Below are 23,343 nucleotides of genomic sequence, written 5' to 3' on the forward strand. Positions count from 1 at the left end.
TGCTCACGAGAACTAGGACGGGAGCTCCCACCAGGAGCCCCTCGTTCGGGGGTCCCTGGCTACAGCTCCACTATCTGATGGCTGTCGTTGTTTAACTATTCTAAGTGAAGTGTTTGTAAATGAATAAAAGAAATCACAGAATTTTAAAGGAAAAGGATTGTGTTAAAAAATGCCTTTAAAACAAATTCACAGGCCCCGGATGGAGAGCTCCCTGCCCCTGGCCAAAGAAACCACGTGCACCCCTCGTTCCCAAACGTGTCAGCCCCCTGTTGTGGACGCCAGGGATGCAAAGCAAAAACGGCCCCTGCCCTCAAGAAGCTTGTATTCTGTTGGGGAGACAAGGAGGAGACACATACAGAGACAGAGACAGAGAGAACAGAAAGTGATAGAGACAGAGACAAAGACATACAGAGAAAGAGAAAGAGATGGAGACAGAGACAGAAAGAAGAGAGAGTGAGACAGAAAGAGATACAGAGATAGAGAGAGACAGAGAAAAAGAGACAGAGACAGAGAGACAGACTGACAGAGACAGAAAGAGACAGAGAGACAGAGAAAAAGATACAGAGAGACACACAAAGAGAAAGATAGACAGAGATAGAGACAAAGAGACAGAGACACAAAGAGAGATAGAGAGATCAAGACAGAGAGAGATAGAGACAGAGAAAGATACAGAGAGACACACACAAAGAGAAAGAGAAAGACAGAGAGAACGAGGCAGAGACAGAAAGACACACACAAAGAGAAAGATAGAGAGAAAAAGATACAGAGAGACACACACAAAGAGAAAGAGTGATAGAGAGAAGAGAGATAGAGACAGAGACAGAGAGAGATAGAGACAAAGAGACAGAGAGAGAATGAGATTCAGAGAGACACACAAAGAAAAAGAGATAGTGATAGAGAGAAGAGAGATAGAGACAGAGACAGAGAGACAGAAAGATACAGAGATACACACAAAGAGAAAGAGAAAGACATAGAGAGATAGAAGCAGAGACTGATGACGAGACAGAGACAGACTCAGAGACAGAGGTAGACAGAGAAAGAGACATACACAGAGAATGCTGATTGCTAGGTGAATAGATGGATAGATAGATACAAATTCAAGGAAGGAGGAAACACTAACATCCAAGGGAATTGGAAAAGGTTTATCGTCCAAGTAATGCCTGAACTTCGGAGCATGAGAAAGATGGAAAAAGGGGTTTCCATATATGGAGCTATATGTATATAGATGTGTATAGATCTCTCTCTGTCTGTCCTTCTCATATAGATGTGTAGATCTCTCTGTCTGTCTCTTTCTTTGTCTCTCTCTCTCCTCATATAGATGTGTAGATCTCTCTGTGTGTCTCTTTCTCTGTCTCTGTCTCTCTCCGTGTGTGTTGTCTCTGTCTCTCTCCTCCTCCCATCTCTCTTCCCCAGTTCTCTTTTCCTCTCCCTCTCTCTTTCTCTCTCTCTGTTTCTGTCTTTGTTTTTGTCGCTGTCTCTCTTTTTGATTCTCTGTTTCTGCCTCTGTCTCTTTTTAGTTTTATTTATTTATTTATTTTTGCTGAGGCAATTGGAGTTAAGTAACTTTCCCAAGGTCACACAGCTAGGAAGTGTTAAGTGTCTGAGACCAGATTTGAACTCAGATCCTCCTGACTTCAGGGCTAGTGCTTTATCCATGGTGCTGCTCCTCTGTCTCTTTTTGTCTTTGTCCCCATCTCTGTCTCTGTCTCTGTCTCTGTCTCTGTCTCTGTCTGTCTGTCTGAGCCAGGAAGCCAGGCTGACCAGCTTGGGCTTTGCCTCCCATTCACGCTGCCTCTTGAATGGGATTTGATCCACCTCCTTCCAAGTATTCCAGAGCAGACACAGCCCTTTCTGGGCAGCCCCGGGGCTCTCTGTGTCCCCCTCTTTATAAGGCGCGTTTCTCTTCTTGGAGCTGCTGGGCTACCTCAGGTAGGGGTAGAACCACAGGATCACAGAACCAGAGGCGGAAGAGGAATCCAGCCCAGTGGGTAACGGAAAGAAAAGCTCCCGACTCTGAGCCACCCAACTAGTGGGGCCAGTGCCGTGGAGATGTGGGGATAGAGAAATGCTCAGAGGAGGTGCTGGGGGTGGGGATAAATACCCAGAGGAAATGGGGGGATAAATAAATGCCCAGAGGAGATGGGGGGATAAACAAATGCCCAGAGGAGATGCTAATCACTGGTCTTCCCTTGGTATTCTAGATAGAGCAGTGGAGCAGCTGTAGTAAGGAAGACCTGAATTCAAACCTGTCCTCCGGCACTTACTAGCTGTGTGTTCCTGGGCATGTCATTTAATTTCTATTTGCCTTGGTTTCTTCACCTGTAAAATGGGGATAATAATAGCGACTATCTCCAGACTATCTCCCAGATCTAAGATCTAAGATCTAAATGTTCTCAAGATCAAATTAGATAATTGTAAAAGTGCTTAGCACACTGCCTGGCACATAATGAGCACTCTACAGATCTTGGCTATCATCTTCATCATCATCATTCTTCCTGAAAGTCCCACCCCCCCCCCCACCAGAAGCCCATAGAAGTTCTGTCAAAGATAAAGTGATCTTATCTCTGAAATGATCACATGAAACTTGGCAAAATGGGAGGTGACTCACAAGGACTTGCTCTGCCCACTGGGCGGATGGCATTTTTAGGGCTGAACTCTCAAGTGCCCCCCAGCTCAGAAGAGCATGGGATGCATGATGGGAAGGGTCATCACAACCGGAGGGACTTCGGAGATGGAGTTCCTTGACTTTCTTGTCTATAGGGGGCTTTGGAGGCTCAGAGAAGGGAACCGGCTTGCCCTGGGTCACAGGTGGTAACTAGGAGGGCTGGGAGTGAACTCTTGGTCCTTCCGATTTCCCGGGAGCCATTTATTGATCATTAACATGAATGGGGAGTGGCCAGCTTCCTTCCTGCAGAAACAGGTGGGGGGAACGCTACTGCCAAGGTCACGGCTGGGGCTGCTTGGATGGAACCAGAGTCCTATCAGTGGCTCAGCTCTCATGCAACTACCCAGAATACATTTCCTCAACAGGGTCAGGCACATGGTTGGCGATTCTTTTTGCAAAGTCTCCTTAAAAGTGGACTTTTCCCCCCTGGGATTCTCCTGCTGCTTTTGAGGGGCTCCTGTCGCTATAAAGAGCGAGCCCTCTCTTGCTTTCATCTTGGCTTAACTCCTTGATAAAAATGAAAAATGGACCCCCAGCTGTGGGAGAGCCAGAGCCAGGGAAGGCTGCTGAATTCCAGCTCGGTCTCTCCTAGCCGGGAGGAAGTGGGCTTTGCTTTACTGGAGGTCTATAAGCAGATGCTCCTTAGCAGGGGGTTCTAGAGTGGGTTCTTGAGCAGGTGCTGGTGGGAACAGATGCTTCTGAGATCTCTGTTAAGTGGCTTCATCATGCTCTGTCTCACTGGTCAAGCCAAGGGGTCCATCCAATGATGTCTAAGGACCATCCGGGCTATGAAATGGAGGCCCATGTGTTTGCCTATGACATGTAGACAACTCAGCCCTTATGCCATCGGCAGACCTTGGCAAAGCTCTCCTGGCATCTTCCCACAGCCCCGGGTGATTCCCGAGAAAGGACAGCTTCCCGGCATCCAAATATTAAGAACTTCATGTTGTTCACAGCCCTGAGTGAAAGTTGTCTAGGTCAGTAAGATGCATGAACTCTCCCTGGCCTAGAGCTAAAAATAACCTCCAGGTTCAGCCCCAAGGGGAGCGCTTACTGTTTGTTTGGTCTTTCAAGTTAATCATCCCGATAATAATGGCTGGGGAGCTAAAAATACCCTGACTAGATAAACAAAACGGTCAATAATCTACCTCTCATGGCACCGACATCCCAGGTCAACATTGGCACCCGGAAAAATTAAGTGTATGATCCTTGGAATGATTGCTGGTGATAACATCTTGGCAGTCCCAGGTGCCATTGCAAGGAGAGAAATAAAGCGATTAACCCGAGTTCCGAGACTTAGGCTTCTTGAGTCCTTGACTCCGGGGTAACTTTCGGACAAGTCATTTGCCCCAAGCCAAGGATCCAAAGGATGACTGGTATGGGTGGTGACTCCTCTCGAGGGCATGGGCTACTTGGAATGTAATTAAGAAGAACAGCTGCAGTTCAGATTTATGGTCCTTCCTCGGGTCTTGTGCCAGACAGAACTCGGCTCTCAAAGACAATTGCCAGCTTTTATCGTGTGATTGCTTTCTGCTCTGTTATCAGATGAACATCTCAAGGTCAGAAAACTACCCTGAGTAAGGAAACTAGAAGTGCTTAATAGTGAGTAGGGTGCTCTGTCCCCTCCCCCATCCCTTCTGGTCCCCTCCCCCATCCCTTCTGGTCCCCTCCCCACACCTCTGGAGGGACCATGAGGAATGGAACCAAGGGAGGAAGAGAGGGAGTAATGAGCAGGTCAGTAAGAGGATCCTTGGACCCTTCAACTCAGTGTTCCTCAAGTGTTCAGGCCTCATGGCTTATTCCACATGTGTTGCTCCCTTTCCCGACGTGAATCAAAGCTCCTCTGTTATGATAGGTGATCCTCAGGGGCTGCCCGGGTACTTGACTCCCCTTCATAGAGAGGGGATGGATGGGTAAGGGACAGGATGTGCCCTCTCATTGTTCTATTCTGAGACAGAGTCACTGCATCCATTAGTTTGTGCTTTGATTTGGGGGGTTTGCTTGTTTACAGGAGAGAGTTCTATTTACTGATTGGAGTTTAAAAATACAAGTCATCATTAAAATGCTTTTGAAAACAGGAAAAAAATGGAAGACAACATGAAAACCAAGATGGATTTTGTTATCCTCTGGCCAATTAGGTGATGTATAAGTACTTAAAGAGGGGAGAGGTGGGGAGGGAAGGAGGGAGGATGGGACAGAGATAGAGACAGAGAAAGACAGAGAGACAAAGAGAGACAGAGACAGAGAGACAGAGAAGAAGTAGTAATAGTAGTAGTAGTAGTAGTAGTAGTAGTAGTAGTAGTAGTAGTAGTAGTAGAAGAAGAAGAAGAAGAAGAAGAAGAAGAAGAGGAGGAGGGAGGGAGAGAGGGAGGAAGAAAGAAAGAGAGAGAGAGGGAGAGAGAAAGAAAGAAAGAAAGAAAGAAAGAAAGAAAGAAAGAAAGAAAGAAAGAAAGAAAGAAAGAAAGAAAGAAAGAAAGAAAGAAAGATGGAGGGAGGAAGGGGAAGGAAGAAAAGAAATAGAGAAAATAATAAAGAAAGAAAGGAGAAAAGAAAGAAAATTTCCCCTTTTTTCCTCCTTTGTTCATTTCTGAGGCATACATAATGAACAGGAGTGGGTTTTGCTCAGCAATTAGACACATTGTCTCCCCAAGGATGGAAGATTAGTCGCCTGAAGCTGGCACTATCTGGGGCTGGCATCTCCTGAGATCTTGCCAGCCCTTCGGGCTTGGTTATAGCAGGTCCTGTCTGGGACTAGAGCTCTCAGAGGCAATCTCCTAGAACACTGAATGTCAGAGCTAGCAGAGACCTTAGAGATCCTCACGTCTGGTCCCCTAATTTTAGAGTCCAGGAGAGATTTATAAGTGACAAGCACTTTGGCCACACAGGTCTGCGGTCTCCTCCTCCTTGGTCTGCAAGCAGGGAGCAAACCTTAGGGGAACTTACAGGATGTCTTCCCTCAGCTTTGGCCTCCAATCCAGGGACCTCTGCTGAGCAGGTGCCATGGAGCAGCCAGGGATGGCTCATCCCAGATGGAGGGAAGAGACCCCTAAATGGAGCTGACTATCTGCCATGTTGTTCCTAAGACTATTTTACTTACAGGAAGTAGATTTAAAGGGGTTGGAGGCGGGGTAGTCTGCAAGAGGTCATTGAGAAAGCAAAAAGCATCAGAAAATCATTTCATACTCAAAACAAATTCACGGGTATTTTCACAGAGTTGGGATCTCTTATGGTGACTGTTGAAAAGGAGAGTGTCGGGCACTTGCTGAAGCTTGTGTGACCTCAGGCATATATAGATAGATAGATAGATAGATAGGTAGATATAGATATAGATATATATCTTTTTTTCCCCTATGGTTAAATTAGACCAGACTAGATCAAAGGACTTCAAAATGAAAGAAAGCTGCATTTATCCCAGAAGAATACTTCTCTCACCTCATCTCCTATAGATCCAGAATAGCTCCAAATCTCCAGGTTGCCTCGCTATTGATAGGATCCTCAGGCTCCAATGAAGCCAAGATTGGGGATCAAGATGGCCCCTTGCCTCCCACCTTTGGGTCTATCACTCCCCTTGTCAAATTTCTCTCAGTTCCACATCTTATTTTTCATCCACTTACCCTTGAGGACTTTGGGGAAATTAACTTTGGGACAAAGGACAAGAAAACCCCAAGAGTCGGAGATTGGCCACGTGTTCCTGGAGAGGGAATTCATCCAAGAATATGTGTGAAGACTGAATATCCCCTTCGTTTCCAGAGACCGAGATTCACTGGCTCAGATTCTGGACACAGGAAAGTCTGACTCTGTCCCGAATTTCTCGAATAATTGGACAAACCCAGGATCAGGTGGATGAGATACAGCTCAGAGGGTCACGGGGAGGGCTCGATGGGAAATTGAAGTCTCAGTACAGTTTCCCATGGGTCCCTTCAATTTAATGCAATTCAGCATTTATTAAATACAGATAATGTGCCGGCCACTTAAAGGCAAAAAAGGAAGCAATTCCTAAGCTGGAGAGTAGCCATTGCCAAACTCTTTGTTGTCTTAGGGCCCGCGGTACCTTGTTGTTGTTCAGCCTTGTCTGACTCTCCTGACCCCAATAGGGGTTTTCTCGGCAGATACTGTAGTGGTTGGCCATGTCCTTCTCCGAATCATTTTACAGATGAGGAAACTGAGGCAAACGGGATTAAGTGACCTGGCTGGGTCACACAGCTAGAATTCAGGTCTGATCCCACACCCAGTGTCCTATCCACTGCCTCATCACCCAGTGGCCTCACAGGACACGGTATGACCCCCAGTGGGAGGCCCCCCTCCCTTTCCCCTCATGGGTAACCACTAACCTGAGGTTCTGCCCAGGGACACAGAAGACTGGACATCACAAAGGAAACATCTGATACAGGGGAGACTGGAAGTTTCTGACACCCCCCCCCCCCATAATACTGCTCTTTTATAAAGTCATATAAGAAGGGATCCTCTGGGATGTCGGGCCCTAGGCAGCTGTCCATCCTGCCTACCCTAGTTCTAGGTCTGGGGACCAGAGCCCAAGCGGAAGAGCAGCAGCATCCGTCTCCTTTGGGGCCAGCTGGTGGCGGGTGCCCAGAATTCCAGAAGCTCAGGCAGGGACTTCTCCTGAGTCAGCCTAAAGACTTCCCCTAATGGGACACTCAGCAGTTGTAAGAAGGATTTTCCTTAATACCAAGTAAAATCTCACCCCTTCTGTCCCCTCTGGCTTCTAGTTCTGCCCTCGGGGGCTTAGCAGGAGGAAGGTGACCCTCCTTTCACTGGCGGCCCTCTGGAGAGGCAGCTCCTGGTGGAGCCTGGAGGCCAGAGTTCAAATCCAGCTGCAGACCCTGTCTGTGTGTAAGTCATTTTAACCCGTCTGCCTCAGCTTTCTCACCTGTGACCCTCCTCTTTAAGCGCCCCCTCCCAGGATCCCACGGGGCAGCGTCTGGGAGCCCTTCACCAACTTTAAAGGGTCCTATGAAGCTCGTTCCTTTGAAGGGACCCCTTACAGCCCCCGGGGAGCGGCGGCGCCCGGCGTGGGGAGCCCCGGCGCTGACGGAGCAGACCCCGCGGGGCGCCGAGCCTGGCTGGGCGGCGCTGCCCGGTTCCGCTCGCCCTGTGCAGGGGCCCATGGGTCCCTCAGAGGCGCTTCTCCACCCCGCGCTGCTCTTCGCCACTCCGCCGCGAGGTGGCGCCGTTTACAGACTAAACAGCCCGGGCTAAGCATGTTGACATGGGCCAAAGCGCGGCAGCCCCAGAGATACAAAGTGTCTCTGCGGACCATTTTTTACATTCGTTTTTTATTAAAGCTTCTTATTTACCAGCACGTGCCTGGGTGATTTTTCAGCATTAACAATTGCAAAACCTTCTGTTGCAATTTCCCCCTCCTCCCCTCCTCCCCCGGCTGGCGGGTGGTCCCCCACATGTTAGATATGTTAAAGTGTGTGTTAGAGCCAATATATGCAAATGCACATTTATACAGTTCTCTCCCGCACAAGAAAATCGGATCAAGAAGGAAAAAAACCGAGAAAGAAACAAAATGCAAACGAACAACAACAGAAAGCGTGAAAATGGGATGTTGGGTCCACACTGTTCCCATGATCCTCTGGGTGCGGAGGGGTCTCTCCATCCCTGAACAACTGGAACTGGCCTGAATCCTTTCCTTGCTGAGGAGGGCCACGTCCATCAGGATGGATCATCACGTAGTCTTCTTGTTGCCAGATCTCCTGGCCCTGCTCATTTCCCTCAGCAACAAACAGTTCCTGTCAGTCTGACAGTAAATCCAGCCTTCTACAGCCACGGGGCTCCACCGCTTCCAGGGAAAGAGCAAGAATTTCTGTCTGTTTTTCTAGGACCAGGATTGTTCGGTGCAGAACCCCCCGCCCCCCCCCCCTCCAGTCCTGCAGCCGGGATTGTTCGGAGCACCCAAATTCTCAGGTACAAGTGATCATCTTCCTCCAACAGTAGATTTGACTGGTCTCAGTGACTTTGAAAAAGTTGGCGTTCTAATACAGACCGAAGAAGAGTTTTTCTTTTTTGAAAAAAAATTATTTTTATTTTTCTGGCACCCACTTTTCTCAATTAATCCTTGTAAAGAGCAGGCCCTGATGAAAAGAGTTAAAAAGGAGGAAAAAAAATTGCACCAACCTACACTACCAAGCCAATCCTATAGCATGTGCAACCATGCACACCCAGAGTCCTCCACCTTTAAGATAAGGGAGGTACAATGGGAAAAGAGTTTTCTCTCTGCCCTGGCTCACTTCCCATCACCAAAATGAATGTTCCCTGAGTCTAGGATGGAGTGGGGGAGGGGAGGGGCAGCCGGTGAGCATTTGTACTGTCACTCACAATCAGGTCACTTGATGCCCAAGGTAATTCCACTCCTGTCGACTAATTCATCTAAGAAGAAAAAGGACTCCATTCAGATGTCACACATGTTTCCGTGTCCATAGCCTGTGGGGGGGTTATATATAGATACATAGTATATATGTGGGTGTATATAAATGTATCTATGTGTATATCCATGTTATATATATATTCTTTTACTGAAAAATCATGTGTTTCTTTTTGCTATTGAATTCAATTCCTGTTATAATTGTTCATATCCTTTTCCCACATGTTTTAAATATGTCTGCATTGGAATATCTTTAATTTTATTTTTAATGTTGTATCATTTCTCTTCACTGACTTTTTAATTTCTTCTCACACTTAGAAAGTTCAAAATACAAAGTACCTGCTGTTGTTCAGCCAGGTGAGAAATCCTCACCAAAACGTCTGAATCCTGAGCCGGCCACAGGCGGGATGGGCTCGCCCTCAGCTTCGGGCCATCCTGCTCTCTTCCTCACCATCCCCTCCTGGCCTCTCGGGCTCAGGGTTTTTTTTATCGAAAGGTTCTCATGTCCTAAGACTCCTGGACCGTCTTGTTTTAGCTCCAGGTCACTTGCTCACCAAGTCCTGGCCTCTGGATTTTCCAGAATGATGATCAGCCCAAGGTTTACTACTAATGGAGGCTTTGGAGTTCAATGCCTCTGAAATGACCACATCCTGACTCCTTCCTGCCATTTAAACCGGCCACTTTGTCCCAGAGTCCAACCGTTGGTTTATGAATTAGACACTGAAGGTACAAGATGCAAGGGATGCTGGGACTGGCCAGCAGACGTAGCCAGCTACGAGCTGGGGATTCCATGCTGCTTCTAACTGTTCCATTCCTTTGGGAAGGACCCATGAGTTTGGACCTGAGCCTAGTAGCTTTGTGGGGGGTATATGGAAGGAGACCAGATTTCCAAGTTACTGAGAGAACTGAGAATGAGACCAAGTATCTGCAAAAGGGATTTCCTGCCATTTGTTGTAGATTCTGGAGAGATACTTTGTGACCCGATGGAGAAACGAGCTCCGGGGCAGAAATAGAGAAAAAAAATGATGATGGATTATAGTCCTCAGTGTCAAGTACAAGGTCTCCACAGAAGCACAGCCATCTTACAGAAGCACAGCCATCATGCTTCTGTACTACTTGGACTTGGGATTCTAGACAACTGAGAGTGGATCCCCCACCCAGGGAGCCTTTTCCCTCTTAGCAGAGGCTCAGTCTGCGTAGGAGAGCCTCATAAGCAATCTTGTATTCTTTGGTATATTCTCATCTGCAGAATCTCTCTGATTCTGATTTGCTTCTATAAACTCATTCATTATTCATTTGTGATGTCTTTTGTGTGAAGGGTGACTGGTGGGAAAATTAAGCTGATGAGGGTAAGCTAAGGGTGACCTTTCCCCCTTCAGAAGGATTGGGGAAAGAACATTCTGAACCCCCACACATTGGACTATTTGACTAGGAATATTGGAGGGGGACAAATCAACATAATTCTAACCCGATTCCCCTCTCGGGGCAAGGAGCGATCACTTAGTCTCTGTAGGTCCTAGACCCTGCGGGCTCCTTCCCCAGGCTAGCACGCCGGCTGCTCCCACTCTGCCAAAGTGAGCCAGATCTTACACGAGATCTTCCCCTGTCACATCTATTCTGACGGCACTTACACATATCACCCCAATCCTTACAAATATCAAAGAGTGTGACCCATTTTCCAAGGGAGTCGCTGAAGTAAATTTTAGTGTGGCTTAAATATTCTAGTTAAAAAATCAAGTTCACTTCTGCAAGAGGGAAGAGCTTTGCTCTTAGATAACTTTATCTGAAGAGGATCTGGGGTGGTTAGTGGGCTGCCAGCTCGTCTGACTCACCATTATAAAAGCAGGCAAAAACAAGCTCCCATAATAATACGCTGTATTAAAACCATCAGTGGGTGCTGCGAGGCTCCCTGTCCTCTGCCCCTGCCAGGTCACTTTTAGGGTGCTGGATGCCTTCTGGTACCACTTTTAGGGTTGGAGTCGGGAGCAGGCACATTTAGAAGAAGGCAGCCCGTGTGAAGGAGGGCCTTCAATTCCTGCCAAATGAGGGAACCGGATGCTGAACCTGAAGAAGAGAAGGCTCAGGACTTGGGCATGGGGTGGACACAGAGAGTGTACTTGCAGCCCTGCCACATGGATCAGACTGTTTACCGCTGGAAATCAGAACTAATGGTCGGAAGTGTGGGGAGCAAGTACAGAGATGTAACAAAACAACCTGAATTGGCCAAAAAAAAAAAATCCAAAATAAAAAAAAGACAAAAACAAAACAAAACAATAAAACAACTTGCTCACGATAGTTGTCCAAATTAGAATGGGATGCCTTAGGAGGTAGTGAGCTCCCCATCACTAGAGGGGGCAGCCATTGGTCGAAGATATTCTATAAGGGCAACAGACATCCTTCTCAACACAGATTCTGTGCTATTTCATGGTTGTTTCATTAAGGACCAGAGAAAAAAGGGGTCAAAGTGGGCTGAGGGAGTCCAGGATGGCTGACCCCCACTGCTCACGTCCCAGTATTGGGAATAATTTTTTGTCCAGCTCTTTCAGAAAAGGGAACTGAGGCTCCCAACCGCCACGCTAATGCTCCTGGTAGCGGCGGCTCTGGGGTTCTGGACCTCGTCCCTGGGCTCCCGGTGTGAGATACCCTTTCCATTGGCCCAAACTGCTTCGTTAAGCCTCTCCCCGGGCTGAAAGCGATATTCCCTCCCTCCTCCCACCTCCTGTGGCCCTTCCTGGACGCGGCTGGGCCTGCAGCTGTTGGTGTACCGTCTTAGCTTTCCTCCTGGCCCACGAGGGCAAGGACCCGGAGGGATCGGCCGGCACATCATCTCTCCGAGGCCCTGCCCACTCCCCAAATGCCGGAGAAATGAATGAATGGATTGAAATTATGGGGCTGAGCTCGAAAGACCCAAGTGGGCCCTGCTCAAGTCTCAGATCCCGAACCTCCAGAAAAAAATGAAATCCAAGTTAATCCTGGCGTTTGTAAAAGGCCGGTCGGCTCAGCGGGCGTTCCCGGGGTCCCTTGGGAAGAGCGAGGAGGATAATGGAATCTGGCCGGTGATGGGGGAAATTCTTGGAAAGGTTGGGATATTGAATAACTGCTCAGAAGCCTTGGAATGTCCCAGTTGGCATAAATTAATGGCTTAGAGATACAGGGTAATGGGAGGTCTGCCTCCAACTCTAAGAAAAGAGTCAGGGCCCAGCTAAACCGAGCCGCATGCTGACCACTGGCACCGAGGCATTAATTACCTAAGGGAAGACATATCCATCAAAGGTTTTCCTTCAAAAATTAAATGCAGATTGGCCCCTGCTCTGCTTCCCAGCCAGTCAAACCCATTTTGCAAAGCAGGAGACAAACAGCCTCTGTTCCTCCTTCTTTCCCTCAAGAGAAGCCGTGGAGGGCCGGCTCCCATTCGCTCGCCATTTAGAATACAGCCAGGTGACCCCACACCTTTGGAAGAGAAATTCTTTACCTTAGATCCTTTGCCCAAAAGCCAAGTTTAGCATAACCTCTGGGCTACCCCCTCAATGTAGATTTATACCGGCAGGGTAACGTGCTCCCTTCAGAGCAGAAGCCCTTGGGTTCTAGGAAAAGCTCCGTGGGGCTGCAATTCTGACATTGTAGCTCATGAGCCCCCACCATTGTGCTTCCCATTAGTAATCAGCTGGTGTAGCTGTTAGTAAAGACATTTATTAAGATGACATAATAAAAAGAATAGCTAAAAACACCAGAGGCACAATTTCCCATAGATATACAAAATGTCCATTGTCAAAGTGGGCTCAGATCCGAAGTATAATGATAAGGCTCATATGTAGGATGTGTGTGTGGCAAAGGCAACCCACAATTCCTCATAGTACAGGAAGTCTCTGTTTGTCTGTCTGCTCATCTCTCTCTCAGTTTTTCTTCCCCACCCCCAGCCTCCAGAATCCTTATCCAGATTCCCTTGAATACACCATCTCTGGGTTGCTTAGCCTGTGTCTCCGGGTACTCTCCCCATCACTGATTTTTCCCCCTCTGCTCTCAGGAGTATAGTTCCTTGGAAATTCTCTCCTCAACTGGCTGCCTTTCTATATTTGTCTCTTTCCGGTTAGTTTGACACTTTGTGATCCCATCCTGGGCTGGCGTGTGTTTGGGAAAGGTGGTGGCCCAAGATCTGCTCTCTACATGTGAGCCACAGAATCCCTCTAAGTTGGAAGGGACCTAAAGGTCATGTGGTCCTGTCAGCACCTGGATTAGTATTTTCTCTTCAACATCCCAACGATCAGAAAACACCAGGCTAAGGATCTCCAGGTTTGAGGAGTTCATTACTTCCTGAAGCAGCTCATTCTACTTTGGGGCAGCTCTGACAGTTAGAAAATCCCCCCCACCCCACCCTTATATGGGTCTAAAACTATCTCCTTGAATTTCTAGCCTTTGGGTCTTATTCTTCCCCCTGAGCCCATCAGAAAAAGCCTGATCCCTATCCCTGTTCCACATGACCACCTGTTTAATACTTGGATGCCGCTGTTCTGTCCATGCTTCTTCATGACTCCTTCACTACCCCCCTCGCCTCTCTCTGCTGTTACCCAAATTACAAATGTCCTTCCGAAAAATGGGGCCCAGAACGGAACCCAATTTTCCACCTCAGGTCTGACCAGGGGGACAGTGGGATACTCCCCTCCCTAGCTCTGGATGTGACTTCTTCCCTAATACAATGGAAGATCTCATTGGCTTTCTCTGGCAGCCATATCAGGCTGTTGACTCATACTGGACTTGCAGTCCACTGGAATCCCCAGAACTTCTTCAGACAAGTTGAACTCTTGTCTTTTCCTCGGTTTTATTCTTGCATCACTGATCTTTAGCTTGGATTAATCAAACAGAAGATCATGGACTTAGGAAGGGACTTAAAAGTTCTCAAACCAAGGGGTAAAATCAGGACAGAAGATCCCCCTCAAATAAATAGCTTTTGGAAGACATTATTCAGCATCACACATTTAAGAAGAACATAACATAGCAGTAAATGCATAGAACAGCATAAGCTAAGGGTATGGGTAACCTTCTTCTCCCAGTGGCCATGTGACCCAGAGGTCACTTTTCTAATGACCTTGGGGCTGCCCAGTTCCCAAACTTCCATGGGCAGATCGATGTTTCCCCCTCCCGCCAGTGCTCACAAACCACTCAGTGAGGATCCTCTTTCCTTTAGTTGGGCCCATCCCCCTCCAGAACCACCTGTCTCTGCTTCTCTCATTATCTTGTGGCTTTCGATGGGACCCTCGAGTGTCCCATTGGTGCCCGTGATCACAGCTGCTTCCGGATTCCTTGTGTATCCACATCCCAGGTGCAGTTCTTTGTCCACTAAGTCACCCAGAACTCTCGGGGGCCAGGGAAGGGTGAGGGGCTCATCCCCTTGCCTGTAGTGGTCTGTCTCCCTCAAGAAGTGGGCATTTACGTTCTGATCCAATTCGGTTTAATATAAACCAATTATGTTTAGTGCTTGAAAACTAGTATTAATGAGCCAAAGGATATTTTAGCCAAAGGAGATAAAATGCAAAAAGGTACTAACAAGTCACAGATATCCTTATGCTCCTGGGCGAGCCAGACAGAGCCTATCCCACATCTCAGCCTGAAAATCTATGCTTCCTCCTGGTATATACAACATGTACTGAGAGTGTTGGAACAGATCATTGTTCTGAGCCTCAGTTTACCCATCTGTACAGAGACAGTGCTGAAGGTTCTTTGGCAGGGAGTGTTGGTCTTTGGTTGTTTTCCAGACACAAAAGGCAAGAAAGTCACGTACCTAGGAGGCCCTTATTTTAATATCTCTTTAGCCAAATAAGGGTCTGGGATGGCCAAGAGGCCTGATGGTTGGCCCTGAGTCCCCCCCAGAGCTTTTCAGGGGGGCTTTTCACAAAGAGCTGTAAGGAGAGAGGATGAAAGGGAGCAGAGAGGAGCATAAAATGGATGGAGGGGCTATAATCGGGGTAGCAGCTCTATCCTGACACCCCCCTGCTAAATGCCCCAGAAACCTCAGGGCCCTGACCCTTCATCAAAGCAGCCCCCATAGCTGAGGAGCCACCTTGCTGGCAACAGCCCCCATAAATCTCCCCTCCTGGCCCCTCATCCCATCTCCACCATTTGCCAGCCAGCTCCAGAGGCTATGACAGAGGGCTGGGCATTGAAAGTTTGAGAACAATAAAGGGGAGCAAGGAGGAGCTACCGGGCAGATCCAACCCCAACACCTGGATGCTACATTCCTCACCCTCCGGCAGGCATCCAGCAGGGGCCGCTTTGCCCCGAGGGTATCAGGACTGGTTCCAGAAGACCTTTGTCCAGAGGGTATCAGGACTGGCAGCTTTGGGACTTGTCCCTCTATAGACTGGAGGTTTTTCCAATGGGATCATAAGATTTAGGATGGAGGAGCCCTCGGATATCCCTAGTCTAAATTCCCTATTTTATGGAGGAAGATTACTCAGTTCCTATGTATCAGAGGGGAAATTCAGTCTCTCCAACAAGGGAACCAAGTCTACCTTGTTTTTCCTGGACAGTTTTATACCTTCCATCTTCCCTGGAGGAAAAGGACCTCACCCAAGGGTCAAGGAAGAAGAAGCAGGGTTGAGCGACAGCCAGGAAGACTGGGTTCCAGAGCTTCCTCAGAGGCTTTCTAACGGGCAGCACCTAATTTTGCCAACCTTCCATACCCTGTGCACTCCATTATGAGCTAATGGGATCAGCCCCCCTCCAACTCCTGCCCCCGGTTATTGGCTACAAAGCGACTAACCTCTCACAGCCTCCAGTGGCCGAGTCCTCAGGGCCATGGAGGGGGCTGCCGGTACCAATGAAATTACGAATTCTGTCAGCAGCAACATCATCATCACCTACAGTGGCATCATATCCCAACCTGTTGCTGTGGTCAATACGGTCAGGGAAATATGGTCTTTCAAGTGCAGCTTAAATGTCATTCATTCTCCCAAAGTGTAGGTCACTCCTCTGCTCAAGAAGCTTCTCTAACTCCCTATTGGATTAGGACCCAAACTCCTCCCTGCTGGATAAAGCCCTTCACAGCCTCCCTCTCTTCCTAGGCTGATTGTCCTGTTCACCCTCATGTCCTCCCCTCTTGAATCAGATCGACCTCCTCACTATTCTCAAGCTCTCAGCTCAAGCATCCCTCCATGGGGGCCCTCCAGATTGCCCCAATTATTGGTGCTTCCCATTCATGGGGCGTGGGATGAGTCACGTGAGAATATCTTGTTTTCCGCTCCTTCTGCCCAAGGGAATATTCGAAGGTAGATTCTTGCATGTCCAGTGCTGGACACGGTGACTGGCTCACTGCGGGGACTTAGCAAACGTGTGTTGATTGAATATTCACACAGTTCAAGGCCAATGGCATCAGTGTCTGAGGAAAAGGAAGGTGAAAGCAGAGCCCCAGATACGTCTACCCATCCACGGAATCGCTCCTGTGTCAGAGGATAAGATTGGTTAGAATTCTAATAGAAGTCCCTAAAGAGCAGTGAAGGGTGAGCTCATCCCTGTACAGAAGCACTGTCCACTAAGACATGGGAGTCCAGTAGCGCAAGGCGACCCTCTGGACCTCCCAGGACTGGGAAGGAACAAAGGCACAGACTCAAGACAGTCATCATCAACACAAGATGGAAGTGCTGGGATTCTTGACCAAGCAGTCTTGGGAGCGGCTCTCCTCCCCTCTGCCTCAAGGCTCCTTCCAGGCTTTCTTCAAGGCTCAGGGACTGCTGTCCCCCCCAGCTGCTAACACCTCCCCCCACAAATGACTGCACATATTTTGTATTTCATTTCCCACGTATACACTGTGTTCGTATTTTTCCAAATAGAATGAGAGTCCCACGATGACAGGAGCTATATTATTTTGGAGGATTTCTTTGTAATCCTGGTGTCTGTCATGAGATCTAGAATACAGTAGGTACTTAATAAATGCTTACAGTATACCAAGTGGAGAGGAGGGGGTTCAAGTGAGGGCTCCTGAAGGAGCACCTGAGCTAAAACTAGAAGTGATGAAAAAATTTTAAAAAATGAAAAAAACGTGCTCCCTAAGATCCCCTCTCATCAACTTTTTTTTCCCCCTATACCATCCTTTGGAGTTCAAGATCAGTTGGAAAGAGTTTCTGTCTGAGCATAAAAAGGTGAGTGAATCCGCAGTGTCCCTGGAGGCACCGGCCGCTCTATTTGTCCCTAGGACCCATCTGGCACCCGGTATACCGAGATACTTGTGAATTAATGGATTGATTGATTCCTGCTCCAAGCAAGACAGAGAGCTCACAGGCACCCAAAGGCGTGCCTCAGACCCTGGAGAACCTTCATCTCCTTGGGAAGCTGGGAGAGCCTTTTCCCCGAGATGAGGGTCCAGATCTTCTCTGCTGAACTCTCAGATGTTCTGCTGGGACAGAGAGCACCCTGGGAAACATGCTCACTAAGTCACTGGGTGGGGAAAGGGGCTTTTAAATCAACTGACCAGTGCTCACACACTTAAAGGGAGTGAGGCTGTCCTCCAAGTCTGGCTCCCACCTCCCATTTACTTCCAGGTTGGGATCCAGCCTCCTTTGGATAGGCGATGGACCTCAGAGGAGATAGGAGTGAGAATGGATCCCCAAGGAGGATGGGAGTAACAGTGAGTCCCCGGGGGGGGGGAGCCCAAAGCAGAGACCCTTGTTGGGTACCCTCACAGCAGGTTGGGGCTGGGCGCCGAGGGCCTGTCTTTCGGAGCCTGATGCCCACTCTGGAAGGTGTATTTAAGTCCGGGGACTGAGGCTGGGCCTTTAATCATGTCCAAATTGCTGGAGCGGCCACCAGGGTGTACGCCAAAATGAGCCGCTCCCTGGGCTCAGCCGTTAATTCTGGTGAAAACCAGTCTAATAAATGGCTAAATTAAGAAACTGAGCGGGCCTTTCCAATTAGCCCAGATTCCGCCCTAAGTGGTAGGTTGGGACTAATTTTCCCAAAATAAGTTCTCTCCCATGCCCTGTTTGCAAACCAGCAGAAAGCCTAGACTGGCTGAAAAGTGGAGACTGACCTGCTCCAAGGGAAGGACCTTCTGGACCCATCAGTGGTGGCCCTAAAAAGGTTCCACGACCGGGGCAAAGTAACCAAGGCCTACTTCCTTGGAGAAGGATTTGCCATTTAACAATGGACTCCAAACCTCTAGGCTTGCCCAGCAAGGCTGGGTGGAACCCAAAGCAACCAGGACCAGGGGGCCTCTCGAGAGTGCAGTGGACTCCTAGCCCTGGAGCACTCTGGGAAAGAGCCAGCCTTTGGCTCATCATGGGTGACTCTGCTGAGTCTGACTCTTTGAGTGAGGGGGGTGGGGCTGCTCTCCTTTCTCTTTCTCCAACATGGAGTTCCTTTTCTCCTCCCACCCACCCGGGGTTGGGGGGAAGGCAGCACAGGAAAAGTCCTTGCCTCCACTCACACCCATTTTCCGGAGCAGTCTCAAAGAGATTGCACAACTCCCCCAATGCCATAAGGCTAAAAAGACCCAGGTCTTCAGACACACTTGTAATCAGAGCTGCCATTAGGGATGGCAGTGTTGGGCCCTGGATAGTGGCTTCGGGGCTCCATCCTGGGCTTTCTTCTCTTCTCTCTCAGTGCCTCTTCACTTGGTGATCTCTCCAGATCCCATGGATTTAATTACCATCTTTATGATTCTGATTCTCACATCTTGCCTTTTCTGCCCTAATCTTTCTGCTGACCTCCAATCTCATATTTCTAACTGCTTTTCAGACATTTTATTCTGCACGTCTAGTAGACATCTTAAACCCAAGACATCTAAAACAGAACTCATGGTCTTTCCTCTTAAGCTCTGTATCCTCCTTCCCATCTTTCTTGTTACCATCAAAGGCACCTCCATCCTCCAAGTCCTTCAGGTTCTCAACCTGGGGGTCATCTTAGATTCCCTCACCATCTCTTACCCCCTATGTCCAATAGGATGCCAGGATCTGTCTATTTCTGCCACATCTTTGGTAGATTCCACCTCCGCAGCATCGCTTCTTTTATTTCACCTCTGCAATATGTCTCTTGTTCATTTCACTTCTGCAGCATCTATTGCTCATTGCACCTCTGCAACGTCTCTTGTCCATTTCACCTCTGCAGCATCTCTTGTCCATTTCATCTCTGCAATGTCTCTTGTCCATTTCACCTCTGCAGCATCTCTTGTCCATTTCACCTCTGCAATGTCTCTTGTCCATTGCACCTCTGCAGCATTTCTCAAACAGCCTCTTCTCTCCTTTGACAATTTCCCTGCACTGAAATGAAGATCCTTGTGAACTCATGCCTAGATTTTCAGAATAGCTGATGGTTGGTCTACATGCTCCAATCCATCCTCTGTTTAGCCACTAAAGTGAATTTTCCTAAAGTGTAGGTCTGACTCTGTCATTCCCTCCTACTCAAAAAACTTCAATGGTTCCCTGTTGCCTCCTGGAAGAAAATAAAAATGTTCTATTTGACCTTCAAACCACTACTCTTCCAGTCCTTTTATACTTTACTCCTTGACACATGCTCTTTGATTCAGCTATAGCCTCTTGGTAGTTCCTAAGAAGACATTTCCTCTCTTGACTATCTTTTGCCTCTTTTTGTATCCCCAGTGCTTAGCACAGTGCCTGACACATAGTAGGTGCTTAATGGATGTTTATTAATTGACTGACACTCACTGTGGGAAACACTATACTTTAATTAGACAGTTGTTATTTTCCATAGATCCTCCAGACTGTTGTCCAACCCAGTTTCCCTTCCCATCGGAAAAGAAAAGGGGCTGAAGGAGTCTGGTGTGGCCCTGCAAGGAGCCAGTGAGCTGGAGTGAGAAGGACTTGGCCTCAAAACTGGGAGTTCCAGGTTCTGTCTTCCCCTCACACCATTCTGGCCCTTCCTGCCTGCACAACCTTGGGCAAATGACTTCCTTTCTCAGTACCTTAGTTTCATCTTCTGTAAAATAGGCAAAAAAAAAAAAAATTGCTTTCATAGTTCCTCTCCTCAGCTTTTCTCTTTTTTTGCCTCAACTCTCTCTCCAGTTCATCAGTGCCTAGGGCTTCACCCACTGGCCTTGAGTCCTCTACTTTTCCAATTATTGGAATATCCATTATTCCTGCTTCTCAGCTCACTAACAAGTTCATAGGATGAGAGCGTTAGAGCTCAAAACCATCTTGTTAAACTGACCAGCCCCTTCCATAGCAAAAGCAGTTTTAGGAGCATCTCTCTGCATTCAGTGAACCCACCACCATGTAATGGGAAGCACAAGGCACTGAAGTCAGTCAGAATTGGGTTTGGGTCGAGGCTGTGCCATTTGCTAACAGTGAAAACTTGAGTAACATCTCCAACTTCTTCCTGCTCCACTCTCTTTCTCCCCCCGCTTCCCAGTGCTCAGGACCCTCATTCTACCATATGCATCTACACACAGAAACGTGTGTGTGTGTGTGTGTGTGTGTGTGTGTGTAAAATTCACCTCCATTATTTCATCTAGTTGTGGAAATAGCTCATCAGAGGATGCATTTGGGGAAGTTCTTTGCAGTCCCTTGACCACTCACCACTAGGAGGCACCCAATGCCACTTCTGGTGTGCATAGGCATTCAGGTGCCTCAGAGGCCCTGGAATCCAGCTTTCATTTTACAGATGAGGAAACTGAGTCACTGAGAGGTTAGAGAAGGCCACTTACCTGGAGACACACAGACAATAACGAGCAAAGCTGAGATCCAAACCTGGGCTTTCTGACTCTGACTAGGGCGCTCTTTCCACCGAGCCAAGGTCCTGAGTGGGAAGTGGTCTCCAAGTCGATCCTGTCCGGGATCAGCAGACCCTGTTATAGCATCCCTACTATGAGTACGAGTGTCTGCTTCCGCATCTCTAACGGGTGGTCATTCAGCCTCTGCTTGTGGCCCTGGGTGAGGGGAAGCCCCTTTCTTCCTGAGGGGGCCCCTTCTACCTTAAGCCAGCTCTGGTCACCAGGAAGGCCTTCCTCATTTGAATCTCGAGTCCCTGCCTCAGTTTACCACAGTCACCGCCATTATTTCCTGACCTGGGATGCTAGCCCAGAGGAGAGTCTGATTGTATGGGGACAATTGTATGGGAGCCTGGCCCCCCGGGCTTCAGAACAAAATGTGTGTACTCCAGCGCGGGAGGAGGGGCTCCAGCTCCGGGTCACTGGGATCCTGGAAGGCTTAGCAAGAGCCCAGATCCTATCAGTCAAAAAGTATTTGCCTTTCTGCTTCCTAAGGTCGAAAGGGCCCTCGAGAGGCTGATAACGGCCTCTCTTGTCTGCCAGGGCTCGGCTCATCAGGACACAACCTTAATCCAGCCAGTTTTCCATCATTGGATAGTGCCGGGCAAGACATCAGAAGCCCCAGGTTCAACCCCCACCGACCCACACACTTCTTACCCCCTGGGAATAAGTGTTCCCATCTGTAAAATGGGGTTCCTAATGTCTGTGGACTTCTGGCTCAGAAACAAAACATTACTACCAGCTCTCTCTATATCATAGGAACCTTCCTCTTTGCCTTGTTCTTTGTCTCTTTCTCTATCTTTCTGTCTCTCCCTCTTTGTCTCTTCTCTCTCTGTGTCTCTTTCTGAGTCTCTGTCTCTTGCTGTTTCTGTCTCTCTCTCCGGTGTGTGTGTGTGTATCTCTTTCTCTGCCTTTCTCTATGTCTCTCTGTCTCTGTCTTTCTCTATGTATCTCTGTTTCTCTATCTCTGCCCCACCTTTATCTCTTGCTTGTGTATGTGTGCGTGTGAGACATTTGCTCCCAGTTATCGGGCTCTGAAATGGGCCAAGCCCAGCCTCCGCTGCCGGCCTGTTCCGGTCCCTTCCGGAGCGACATCTGCCCAGGGTCCCCAGGGTCCGACAGGAGCCGCCCAGCCAGAATGAGAGGAGAGGGCACCCGGGAGACCCATGGCACAGGGGAGCAAGCGCTGACTCTGGAGTCAGAGAGGAGGCCGGGGGTTGGATCTGACTGGGCCAAAGCTCTTTAACCTCCTGTGCCTCAGTTTCCCTCATCAGAGCTGATCTTGCGCTCTTGGAGCTCTCAACCTGGGCAGATCCTATGGCCTTGGGGTCCCAGCCCTCATTCTCTCTGGTCCCAGCCCAGAACCAGACCCCAGGGGATGGCCACTGCACGCTCAGGGGCAGCCAGCTGTACAACCAGAATGGGCACTCACAGGCCCGAGCTCTGGGACCTTTCTGGTGGGAAGCGGGGCCGGAGCTTTTGTATTCTCCCCCACATCCTACAGAAAACGGGGTCACTGGTCTGCCTGGTCGAGGTGCGTCCCGCACCTTCCACACTGCAGATCGCAGCTCCTTTGCAGCTCCACTGTCCAATTGCTGCTGTGGCCAAAGAGCCCACCCCACACCTAAAAGGATGCCCTCCCCCCTCTGACTTCCTGCAAAGGACAGCCCAGATCCCCCTTCCTCACCTCCCCAACCCCCCACGGCTCTCCTTTCCTCTTGCAGTTACTCTGAGTCATTTCTTTCAGCTGGGCTTCCCAGCCCTCTCCAGCCCCTTCCACTAGAAGCTCTTTGCGGGCAGCTGGGACCTTGCCTGTCTTTATCTCTTCTGTCTAGCGCCTAACGATTACTCAGTGCTTGTCAAATTGATTGGAATCTTTTTTGAAAGGGAAAAATAAATCCTATTTTCCCACAAATACCCGTTCCTCCCCCTCAGTTACCTGATTTTTGAATGAGTAAGGGATGCCGGCAGACTGATTAGTTGAAGACGAGGACCTGGAAGGGCTCAAGATCTGATTACAGAGAGGATGGGAGCCAGAGGCAGCAACAGGGCAGGAGCCTGGCCCCGGGTTCAAATCCAAGACATCTTCTGCAGTGGGTCTGCTGTTCACAAGCTGCATTAAATCCTGCAGAAGTGACTCCTGTTAATGAGACAGGCTCCCCAGAGGCCATTTATCTGGCCCAATGTCAGCTCCACCCAGGCAGCATCCAGTGTGGAAAGAGTGGTGGGTGGGGCTCAGGAGACCCTGCTTTTGGATCCCGTCTCTGACTGTGAGAGCAAAGCTCCTCAGGCCAAAGAAAGCATGGGTCCAGCCCTTGCTCTGTGTGAAGGCCCACTGCACCACTCTTTGTTTCCCCAAGTGCCAGGGAGCTAAAAGCCAAAGCAACCGTGGTGGGTGCATTAGGTCACTACCCACAAAAGTGCAAATTACTTTTCCTAAGCCATCTTGCCTCCTCTTTGCTTTCCAGAATTGCCTCCTGGTGGACCCCCTCTCCTTGTCTCATCCTAGCTCCAGCCTTGCCTCTTAGTGGACCCCTCCCCTAGCCTTATCCTAGCTCTCCAGCCTTGCCTTTTAAT

The sequence above is a fragment of the Sarcophilus harrisii genome, chromosome 6, assembly GCF_902635505.1.
Source record: "Sarcophilus harrisii chromosome 6, mSarHar1.11, whole genome shotgun sequence".
Classification (NCBI taxonomy): Eukaryota; Metazoa; Chordata; class Mammalia; order Dasyuromorphia; family Dasyuridae; genus Sarcophilus; species Sarcophilus harrisii.